Here is a 12,884-nt window from a genome sequence, read left to right as displayed (position 1 = left end):
ATGTTTGAAGAGTATGATATTATGAAAATACTATGCAGTCAACAGTATCCTCTAGGGGGCTAGTGTACCTGCAAAGGTATGTAATTGTGAAAATAGATCACTCAGCTCAAGGAAGAAGCTGTGTAGACTCCTTCCTCCTTACCCTTACCCATCTCACCCAAACCTGTAATTGTCAATGTAGCCTTTCATTGACCAAGATAAACAGATCTTCCTATTTGTAGTTTTTGAGAATAAGGTATTCTTTTCAGTATTTAGGTGTTCATTTCTTTATCATTGTCATTGTCAGTTAGCATTTATTGAGTACTTCTAATGCAAAATACAAGGTGACATGCAAGATAGCTTTGCTATTACAAAGGGGATCCCTTACATTTAGCACTGAATTGAACCTTAAAGATATTCCATTTTTCACATTTTGCACATGTGGAAATTGAGATCTAAAATAAACACAAAACTCCTCCAAGGTCAGCCACCAAGGCAACCTGTGATCTTCTCCTGTCCCATATCACTTTTACCAATATTGCACAACTTGCTACCAATCTCTTGAAACCCAATGAATTTCTGTCTCCTAACATGGACATCACTGATCTTCACTGTCACCAGCAGGCATCACTGGGTATGTAAAGGGAGGCTGATACATAACGAAACATCTCAAAACTAAGCTGCTTAAAACGATTTTTCTACTTCTTGCAATTCTGTAAGTCAGCCAGTGGTTCTTCCATTCCACTGGCATTAACTAGAGTCACACATGTGGCTATGTCTATGCTAGAAGGTCCAAGCAGAGCTCTTGTATGTATGGAGGGCCTCAGTGCTGACTGAGGCAACTCATTTCTCTTCCAGAACCTCTTTCCTCCTACTGTCTCATCCTCCAGGTCTTTACATGGCTTCTCTACCCACTACAATACTCTACCTTTCCTTATGGTATGGCTCTATGTTCCAAGAAGATAAAGCCCGGCTGGCGTCGCAGCTCACTAGGCTAATCCTCTGCCTGTGGCGCTGGCACACCGGGTTCCAGTCCCAGTTAGGGTGCCGGATTCTGTCCTGGTTGCTCCTTTTCCAGTCCAGCTCTCTGTTGTGGCCTGGGAAGGCAGTGGAGGATGGTCCAAGTGCTTGGGCCCTGCACCCGCATGGGAGACCAGGAGGAAGCACCTGGCTCCTGGCTTCGGATCAGCGTGATGCGACGGCCACAGTGCACTGGCCACAGTGGCCATTGGGGGGGGTGAACCAATGGAAAAGGAAGACCTTTCTCTCTGTCTCTCTCTCTCTCACTGTCCACTCTGCCTGTCAAAAAAAAAAAAAAAAAAAAAAAAAGAAGATAAAGCCCAAGCTTACTAAACTTACATAATGCTTGCTAATGTCCCGTTGGCCAAAGCTAATCATACAGCCAACCACAGACTCATTTGAGTGAGAGACAAGGGTATAGACCCACAAATGTGGTTCACTGGGACCCACTCATCTAAAAATTAACAAACTCTCTCCTGAACCCCAGGTCCTATATCCATCTGCTACAAGACATTTGCTCCTAAATGTCTCACAAACACCTTAGGCTTATCATCTTCAAGATCACTCTCACTCCCCCCACTTGAATCACTCAACCCTGTATAGACATGAGACATCCTCTCTGATCCAGTTCCCTCCTCCTTTCCTTAAACAAAGCCTTCACTATCTGTTGATTCTCTACCCATCAGTACAGTCTTCCACAGAACAGGTGTAATCATGGCAAAGCTTTGTTTATAGACTCTTTTATCTATAAAATTAACTCCTTGTCAAAATATATGTACTGGGTTGAATGGTGACTCACAATGTCTGCCCTAAATCTCTGAATATTACCTTATTAGGAAAGAGTCTTTGCAGATGCAATAAAAAAATCTCAAGATAAGATCATCCTGGGTTTAGGGTAAGCCCCAAATCCAACAATACTCCTCCTTATAAGGTACAGAAGAGAGGCCACATACACGGAGGACAGGTGTTGAAAAGACAGATACTGGAATGTTATGTCAAGAATCGCTGACAGCTACCACAAGCTAGAAGACAGGCATAGAACCACTTCTCAGAGCCTCCAGAAAAGGGTCAACTTTCCAAACCCTTCATTTTACACTTTGGGCTTCCAAAACTGTCAGAGAATAAAATTCTGTTGTTTCAAGTCACCAAGTGTTTGGTAATTTTCACAGCATCCTCAGGAAACTAATATAATACCTTTTACTCATTGCACCTTTATTTTCCATCTCTATTCTCACCTCCATCAACATTCTCCAAGCATGCAGAGGCATGCTCTCTTCAGAAATTCCTACTGAAATCCCTTTCTCCCTCCCTCCCTGCCTCTCAAACTTCTCTTTTCCATTAAAACCGACTAGAAATGTCACACCTTATATGAAATGTAACTTGCTTCTTCAGTAAAAAGCTGTGCTCTGTCCTCCTGTGTACTCTGTCCTACTTCCACACATTTTGGTCAGATAACTGCTGTAAATAATCTCACACTTTGTATTGATTCAAACCAACATGATGCATCTAATTTCCCATTTAAAAAAATGTTTACAGTAAAACACATGTATTCTTTTACCCTTTTTATATTTAGAAATTGAATCCACTCTGAGCAATAAGTCTATCTGCATTCATAATTATATTAAAGATTAATAAGTACCAAGAAGGTAAGTTTCAAAATTTCAATGATCTAGATGAACAACAATAACCAATAAAGTTACAATAAGCTTCAAGATCAAGCCATAATGTTTTAAATATTGTTTTTCTTCTCAAAATAGAATATTTTATCACACAAGAAAAACCAGCAGTAATAAAAGTGTCTTGCTGAACAATGATGTATTGATGAAATAAACTTATTGACTTTCAACTATTTCAAAGTATTTTGTATATATTAAAAGACTCAAACTTTATAGAATATAAAAAACTCAATATTTTAAAATTATTTGTAATCTTCATAAATGTAACTTTACTAAAAATATCTTAAACAATCAACATTGTAAACTTAGATACAAAGGATACAAAGCAGTGCATGAGTCACTACTTTGGGGACAACACTGTGGCACAGAACTTTAAGCTGCTGCCTGTGATGCCAGCATCCCACATGAGCTCTGGTTCAAGTCCCAGCTGCTCCACTTCCAATTCAGCTCCCTGCTAATGCTCCTGGGAAACAGTAGAAGATAGTCCAAGTGCTTTGGGCCCTGCCACCCATGTGGGAGACTTGGTTGGAGTTTCAGGCTCCTAGCTTCAGCCTGGCCCACCCCAAGCCATTGTGGCCATCTGGGGAGTGAATCAACAGGTGGAAGATTGATCTCCTCCCCCACCTTCTGGCCTGACATCCCTCCCTTCTCCCTGTCTCTCTAGAATTCTGCCTTTCAAATTAAGAAATAAATCTTGTAAAAAGAATCACCACTTTTCTCAAGGAACATGTATGGTAGAGTGAGGGAGGTAGGGTATTTATACTAAAGTCCTATGGTTGACAATAAAAGGCACCATTGATGGATTAGGACAGGAAAATCTATAAAAGAAATCAGAAGTATTATTAAATATCATATAATATTGTTTTTAATCAATAGTAATCCATAACTAGTACCAATATATAGAATGTAGATTTACTACTATCAGAACAAAAGAGAGAAATTCAGTAACATATTTTAATATGGGTTTCAATGTAGAAAGCAAATATAAAAGAAGGGTAGAAATAAATATAAATATTGATGTTTTTCTTCTTAATTGCCATGTCTTCATTCACTAAATCGAAAATAATTAATCATTCCAGGAAATGCTTTACATGTCTGTTCGGAAAATTTTGTAATAATAGAATATAAATGCCTTATCATTTAAAAGACAGCCTTCATTTATCTCATCTGTTATTTATGGTTATTTATGACTTGATTCAAAGATGAAATATTAATCCCCAAGAGTAACTTTCATAGTAACTAATATCAAAAATCAAGCATGTGAATTCTCAATTTTTTTGAGTGATCATGATAAATGAGACACTAGAGCAAGGCCAAGTAGCTCGAGTTTCAAATAAGCATTTTTTAAATATACTATACAAGTTACTCAGAAAAAATTTATAATGTATTAATGTCAGAATCTACCTTTGTAAAAGATGTACATCAAAACTGAAGATAGTCTTAACTTTGGGAAAACATGAATCTCCTACCAAATCAATCTATCTTATTTGGAATATAATGTGAAATAGAAGCTAACATAATTAGTTATCACTCTTTAAACTCTACATCACTGCTATATGTTGTAAGAGAAGCTAAATAATGTAGTCCCATGCATTTCAGAACCAGTTAATCCAAGATAGAACTTAACACTACATTCTTCCTGAAGTTTAGCCTCTGAAAGATTTTCTCACTTGTAACTTTTTTTTCAAGCATATAAACTGCACTGAATCAGACTCTCACATGTATAGGACATTTTCTTTACCAATTATTTTACCACCAAGAAATGGACCAACTTAAGTGTCATATAGACATCAACATTATAAGGGGAAAAACCAATTAAGCAAATTAAACTCACGCTACAATATAACACTAAGATAACTAATTTATTAGTTTCAACCTCTCACTCAAACATTCTTCTGAGCACAATGTAACGCATCATTGTTAACAATGGGCACAATGGGTTAAGCCACTATTTGCAACACCAGTGTCCCATATCAGACCACTGTTTCAAGTCCCAGCTGCTCTGTTTCCCATCTGGCTCCCTGATAATGCACCTAGGAAGACAGCAGAAGTACTCGGCCACATGGGAGACCAGGAAGGAGTTCTTGGCTGCTGGCTTCAACCTGGCCCAGTCTTGACTGTTGTGGCCATCTGAGGAGTGAACCAGTAGATGGAAGATCTCTCTTTCCCTCTCCTTCTCCCTCTGTGTCCCTCTCTATCACTTTTTATTACAAATAAATAAATTTTTAAATGACCCACCCAGACATCTTTCTAAACCTGTCTACCTTTTCCAGCACTCTTTCATCCAGCTCTTCAGATTCAGCTTCACCAAATTTTCATGTTAAATGAGCTTCATTCTCCAAAGATATTCTGATGCTGATCTTAGAAGGGAGTATAAGAATTTTTGTTTGCTTATGATAGTGATTCATTATACTCTTCAGTCTTTATTTTTTCTTAAGTTGAAAACAGTTCTGATGACTTGCACAAATGATTATTTCAAAGATTCTTTTAAAAAGTGTTTCCACATTAATTGGCAAAAATTTCTCCCCAAAAGGATACCAAGATTGAAGTTAATTTGCATTTCCAGAAAATTTGTGCTTTTAATATGTATCAGGGACTACCCAATACTATATAGGTTGGTTCTTCCCACTGAGAAGATTTCCTAGTGAAAAGGAAGTGGTGTTATCTACCAGTTCGTCACAGTGAGGGCCACCATGGGGAGCTGTTGACATAATATCATATCTGTCACTGTCTTTAATGAATTTGGGTCAATCTGAATTCCCCTGTTTTTCATATTTTCTAGTGCCACAGCATGGTGGGACAAGTTATTTAACTTCTCTATGCCTCAGTTTCTACTTTAAATGTAAATCATATGCCTAATAGGATTACTGTCAATATTAAATGAGTTTCTATGTATGTAGTACTTAGAAAAGACTCTGGCTTATAGTAAGCTAACCATTCTATTATTGTTTTTGTTGCTATCATCATTTTACTCACTAAACCATACACCTAAAAATACAACTTTAAATACTTACGCTATTTTAAGAAAAATAAATGTTGACTTGAATAATTATTTCAAAAACAGTAATTTCCAGCCAGTTGGAAGTAGTTGAAAAATCACTGTAGAGAAAAACAGAACTCAGCAAAAATAAATTTTTGAAGGGACAAATTTGTGGAAAGAAACTGAAGCAATTTGGGGAACCAAAATGCAAAAAAAAAAAAAAAACTAACAAACAAACTAGAAAAGTAATATACTTGTTTTGTTTTGTTTTGACAGGCAGAGTTAGACAGTGAGAGAGAGAGAGACAAAGAGAAAGGTCTTCCTTCCATTGGTTCACCCCCTAAATGGCCACTGAGCCGATCAGGAGCCAGGTGCTTCCTCCTGGTCTCCCATGCGGGTGCAGGGCCCAAGCACTTGGACCATCCTCCACTGCCTTCCCGGGCCACAGCAGAGAGCTGGACTGGAATAGGAGCAACCGGGACAGAATCTGGCACCCTAACTGGGACTAGAACCCAGTGTGCTAGTGCTGCAGGCGGAGTATTAGCTTAATGAGCCGTGGCGCCAGCTATACTTGTTTTTCAAAAGAACTGGCTATGCTACTTTCCATGGAGTGGCCAAAAAAAGCACACATTTAGAAGAGTCACACAGATGAACACAAAGAGCCCTACCAGAAAGAGTCAGCTTCACTTCTCCCTTCTGCAGTAGCTCACCATGTCTTTTGACAAGTTGTACAGCTAATAGCTGTACATTCCCAAAATACACACAAAACATGTTTCCCAGCAATTCACTATGCAGAAAAATGTTCCTGTCTCTGGGTTTTCATAAAACAATATGAAGGTTACTGATCTAGAAAAAAAAAGGCTTACCATATTCTGCTTGTGCATCTGACATTTTAATGACTTTGAGCTATCCTACTTATTCTATGAGACAGAAAGATAATATGTTTGTAAAAATTTAAACATAATAAGATTATATGAAGGAAAAATAAGTTTTCCATCTTCATTCTCTAGAAACATGAAATTATGGTATGTATCAATAGATAGCTGAACTGAATCATATATGCACATATGCAAATATAGAAAAACTGGATATAAAATTGAATGAAACTGTAAGAGTAATCAGAAATTTTCTTTCTTTACTCAACAGTATATTATAGACATTCTTCTATGTCAGAATAAAATCTTTAAAAGTATTAAAATCCAAAACAGGTTTTCGTTTTCAAGTAAAAGTAACACTTTAAGAAGAAAGGCTATGTTTATTCTATCCAAAATTATGAGAAATAACTTTTTCTGAATCATAATTTAATCTCTAATGAAAAATAATCTTCTTGACTGAAGTTTTAAGAAACTGAGTGGAATCAAATCTTCTAATTCTCGCTGTGAAAGAATCTCAATTACCTAATTTTTTTATGCTTCAAATTTAGCTTGTAGTTAATATAAAATTGGATTCCACAATGGCTTCATTTTTTTTCTCACATATGAGAACTGTAGTAGGAGAATAGTGAGAGCAAAGTTGGAGATGTCACAAGAGAGAATGGAGATAGGTTCAAGTCTGACAGGGGGCAGGCAGGCAGCAAACAAGCACAGAAACAAGAACAGAGCAAAACTGACACCTAGGGTATGACTGGTCAGAGTAACTGGCAAATCAAACAGCAGTGAGCCTGGGTTCAACTGGGATTTCACAAAGTGAAAATACAAAATGAAATGTACATACATATTGTAGATGACATTATGTTTGCAATTATTCACTACCCCCTCACTGTAGAAGGATGACATGCAACTGTCAGGCCTCCTCTTGCAGAGAGAGTGTACCTTCTCTCTAGCCTTGGCCACTTAACATGTTTTGGTCAATGTAATGCAGAAGCTTTGTGAAATGTCAGGAACTTCCTCTATGGTTCTCCTTCCCCACAAGAATAGGAATGTTCCATACAGAAATTCTCCTGTAATCTAGGTTCCAGGATGAGAACACACATGAAGCAGAACCATAGCTGACCACAGCCTGTGTGCCATGTGAATGAGAAATAAAAGGCTGGCTATTGTAAGCCTCTGAGATTTTTTTAACAAAACAAAGTTGACTTATATAGAAGTTGCATGCTATGATAACTAAAACATATGGCCCTATCTTCAGCACCAGACAGGAACTGGCATGGAAATTGTTATCAGGAACGGGGAAAATTCACGTTATGCAGTGATAAATATTTTATGAACCTACCACCCACAATAACTTAAACAATGGATAATAAATCTAATGAACATATGGCTTTAGATAGGTTTTATAACCACATTCCTAGTGTTATCTTGGCATTACTAGCTGTATTTAACAAGATTCTACAAGAAACAGGTGAGCTCAGGAAAAGAATTGCCTGTTTATAAGCAGGAATGCAAAGGAAATTAGAGAATCCAGAAAACTGCAACTATTTCTCTTCTCAATTTCATATCAAACTTAAAAATATTGTGTGCAGCAAAGGCTAATTAACACTTAGACTTGAGGCAAAAAGAAAATGGTTCAGGAAAAGGAATATGACTTCATGAAAGCTGATAAGCACAAAATGCCACTAACAAAAAGAACAAAAATCAACAGATTTTTGGAGACACTTGTACTACCAAAAGCACCATCTTCTATTTTTAAAAGACTGTACTTGTTAATAAAAACGGTAACTGGGCTGAAGATATCTTTCTGAAGGCTTGACTAGGCTGGATAGTTCACTCTGGCCTCTTGTTGGAGATGGAGGAAAGTCTGGGCTCAGCTGGCACTCTGGAACAGCTCCATCAATCAATCAATCAATCAATCAATCAACCTCCCCACCACCCCTTCTCCCTCTCCCTGTCTCAGGGAGGTCTCAGACCTCCACATTCTGCATAAGGTACCTTCACGTGGTCTCTCCAGCAAGATTGCTGAACTTCTCATACAGTGTCTTAAATCTCTCAAAAAACAAAAGTGCTAGCTGCCAGGCCTTCCTAACATTTAGAACCAGAACTGGTATAACATCATTTTTACTTTTTAAAAAGGTTTATTTATTTATTTAAAAGATAACAAGAGAAACAAAGAAAGATCTTCCCTCCACTAGTTCAATCCCCAAAGGCCCACACAGCCAAGGCTAAGCCTGGCCAAAGCCAGGAATCAGAACTCCATCCAGTTTCTCATGTGGGTGGCACGAAGCCAAAAACGTGAGCTACCAGCTGCTGCCTTCCCGGTGCTTTAGCAGGGAACTGGACTGGAAGTGCGGAGTAGCTGGGACTCGAATCAGGTACTCCAATATGCGATGCAAGTGGTGGCTTAACCTGCTATGCCACAGCACCCACCCCTAACATCACTTTTACCATATTCTGTTGGTTAAAGTAAATCAAGGCCAGCCAGAGTCAGTGTGGGAGAGGGGAGGACTACACAAGGCATGAATACCTGGCAGCATGGCTTATTGAGGGGGCATCTTTGGAGACCAGACACTACAATGTAACAAACAGTTGCTGGCCCTGGCTGTTGCAGATATTTGGAGAGTGAACCAATAGAAAAATCAATCTTTTTCTCTCTCTCTCTGCCTTACAAATGAAATGAAAATAAATGATAAAACAATTTAAAGTAGCTTCAGGCTTAGGAGTTAGGGAGGAAGGATATGAAAAATAAAGAGGGTTCCCACTCTTCCTCAGTTTTAAACACTGAATTTTCTTTGCAGGACTCTATTTCAACATTCTGCAAATAAAATATAACTGAAAATGAGAGACCTAGCCCAACTCCATACATTTCACAGATGAAGAAATACCACCCTTTGGGGCCAGCACTGTAGCGCAGTGGGTTAACGCCTGGCCTAAAGCACCAGCATCCCATATGGGCACCAGTTCTAGTACCAGCTGCTCCACTTCCAATGGCCCAAATCCTTGGGCCCCTGTACCCTTGTGGGAGACCCCGAGGAAGCTCTTGGCTCCTGGCTTCGGATCAGCACAGCTCCGGCCATTGCAGCCAATTGGGGAGTGAACCAGCGGATGAAAGACCTCACTCTCTCTCTTTCTCTCTCTCTCTTTCTCTCTCTCTTTTTCTCTCTCTGCCTCCTGTCTCTCTGTGTAACTCTTTCAAATAAATAAATAATCCTTTAAAAAATACTGCCCTTTTTGCAGCTCTCTCTGCCTGTCACAACTCACATCCTCATGCAACCCCCCAACCCTTTGGGGGGGTCCCCACTCCCACCTGCCTTACTCACATAATTTTCTGTGCTTCATGAGGCCCTGCTTCACACACAATGAGGAAGTCAAGTTGGAAGAACTGTGGGAATTTGTAAAATTGATGAAAATGATCACATGTGGAAAATGCAAAGAAGGAAATTTGATTCTACACTTATATCCATGCTCAGTATTTTTTAAAAAAATGTGATAAGGAGAGATAACAAACAAAAAATGTACTCTCAAAATTATGCTGTAGTTTACAAGTCTTGTAGGACACAGGATTTAGTTCAAAAAATTATTCTTGAAAAATAAGTGATATTCGATGATTGTTTACAGCCCTTATCTCTACAGTTGCAGAACAATTTTTTCTTCATACTAGTTGTTGAACTATTTACCTAGTGTAGGATAATCTTGTAAGTATAAAGCTGAAAATAGGTCTTTGTAAAAATTAAGAGTAGGAATAGAAGAGGGAGGGGGAAGAAGGGTGGGAGCATGGGAGGGAGAGAAGGTAGGGTGGGAAGTATCACTTTTTCCCAAACCTGTGTATATGGAATGTGTATATCTTAAATAAAAGTATTTTTAAAAGAAATAAAAATGCAAAAAAGAAAAATAAGTGGCATACTGTTTGCATGAGAATTACTGACCAGAGGTTTACATCTAAGTACTTCACTTGTTAGTTTAAAACGTTTTAAGAATCCAAGATACAATACTGTTCCACACTGCTTTCTGAAGAGTTCTCTCTGTTCCTCTGTAACATACAAATAACTGCCAAGGTAACAGACCTCACATTTTTACTTTAATTAAAAGAAACAATACTTTATTCTCCCATATCCACCTCAAGATAAATATTAGAATTGCCTATTGCCTATGCTAAAAATGATAAATGTTATATAATTATCCAACTGTCTGCAATATTTTTCAAGGATGCTTTTGTTCATATGACATCAGCATAACATTTCCTGGTCACTAACCTCTCCTGATTCATGTTAATGGTGCTATAAAATAAGGACACTTAATGTTTTAGATTTTATCATCATGGGCATCTATTCCCTGATTATCGTCAATCTTTCCCCTGCCAAATATTTAACTCAAGTTTAGAAGACACTGGGAGACTTTAATGACTCCACAACTTTAGACAGCAATAAAAGGTAACCGTTCTTCCCTCTGCTCTGTCAAGGTACACCCGATTTAGGCTGAAGAGTATTCAGAGACTAATATCCTCAGAGGTGCTCATGTGTTGCTCAGATGCAGCACTTGTATCAGTCAGGGTTTGAAAGGTAAGCAGGACCACTACAATAGATGTAAGGGATTTATTGTTGAGATTACATAATTGGGGAGAATTTGAAAAGACAGACGTCCAAAAGGGGACAGCTAAAGGATCGAGGAAAGTCACTAAGACCACAGAGAGCAGCTGACAGAGAACATATGGAAGGTTGTTGCTGCGTAAGAGTTATCATGACACTTGTTAAAGACAGTACGGAAGAATTTAATGAAGGAGATGTACTATAGTAAGGTTTTTGCAATAGGGGACAGAGACTGAGCTCATGAATACAGTAAGAACAAGTGGAGACTTATGGCCCAGGAGCAGGATGGAAGGTCACTGGGTGGAAAGTACTAAGAGGAAATATCAGGGGTGATGGGGGGATTCTAGTTAAACCAATCTGACAGGATTCTTGCTAAAATGAGGCCACAGCAGGTATTTTTGATGGACTATTTTATCAGGATACTTGCTAAAACTGGACTGAGCCAAAGACAGAGCCAAAGATTGAGGCCTAGTCAAGAAGAAGGCTTAGACAGGAGCCTGACTTAAATGTGGTCCAAGGAGAGAGACTGTTGTTGGCTCTTTATCCAGTGAAGGACCTGAAGCTGCTGTAGGTCAGCAGTTGGGATGAAAAGCTGCAAGCAAAATAGAGAGAACAAGGACAAAACTGTGAGGTCAGATCATATCCATATCATCTGTCCTCACCATTTCAAAGCTGGATATGAATGACCTGAAGAAGCTGGGATCTCACCCCTCAAAGCTTCACGTAACCTTGTCCCAGGTCTCTGAGAAACTGAAAGACATGCCCTGGCAGGAGTCAGAGGAGCTGCTGCCCCACCACACAAAGGTGAGCCAACAGATTAGTGACAAACAAGTAAAGGTTGTATCTGTGGCCCTAAACTGGCCTCCAAAATGAATAGGTTCCTGCCTTCCAAATATCAGACAAAGTTCTTTTATGATGAGCCCTAATTGGGAACCATATTGAGAAAAGAATTCTGGAACTAAAGTTCCAGTTTAGCAAAACTGACACAGTATTAAATCTCCACATTTTCCAGAAGTCCCTTCATATAAATTGATCCCAAGATGGTTCTTGGAGATAGCAATTCAATAACAATAATTTTAAAAAGCTGCCACAATATAGAATTATTGGATTCAAGTGCAAAATTTCTTCCAATCTTTCTTTTCTACTTAATAGGACAGATTGTTACCAGCCAAGAGGTACTTACTTTCTCTAAGATAAACATAAATTTAAAGCAGCATTCAACACACCATCACTAATTGAACAATTTTCAAAATAGAAATCTACTTAATATTTCCTCATTGTGGGCAGCCACAGGTAGTCACTCCCTTTGTTTACACTTAAACATATGGAGACTTCCCCGGCACAGACAATTGGGCTAGGGAGATTCCGGGAAGAGGCAGGAAGAACCTAAACCTTTCACAAGAAATGATACAGATAATCAGTCACACCTATAACCTGCATTTATCACCTAAGTGTTTTATTGTACCCTTGTAATCAATAATTAAGAACCTTATCGGGAACTCTTTGTAACCGTAAGAGCCTTTTTGATATGTAAATCTTTTGTGCTCCTTCTTGTAAACAACTGGTCATGTTTAAATACTACTGGATTTATTCAATAAACGAGCCTTGATCAGGACTTGTCTTGGCTCCATTCTTTGCGTCCTTGTCCCCGCATTCCCACTCTCTGTTTCAGGAAAACCCAGTTCATCGTGCCGCAGGCCGGCACACCTCATTGCCATCCAGTTGCTTCTTATCATTTCCAGTTCTCTTTATACTGTCTTCCTCCTACTTT

The sequence above is a fragment of the Oryctolagus cuniculus genome, chromosome 3 (assembly GCF_964237555.1).
Source record: "Oryctolagus cuniculus chromosome 3, mOryCun1.1, whole genome shotgun sequence".
Classification (NCBI taxonomy): Eukaryota; Metazoa; Chordata; class Mammalia; order Lagomorpha; family Leporidae; genus Oryctolagus; species Oryctolagus cuniculus.
Note: the sequence above shows the minus strand (reverse complement) of the source record.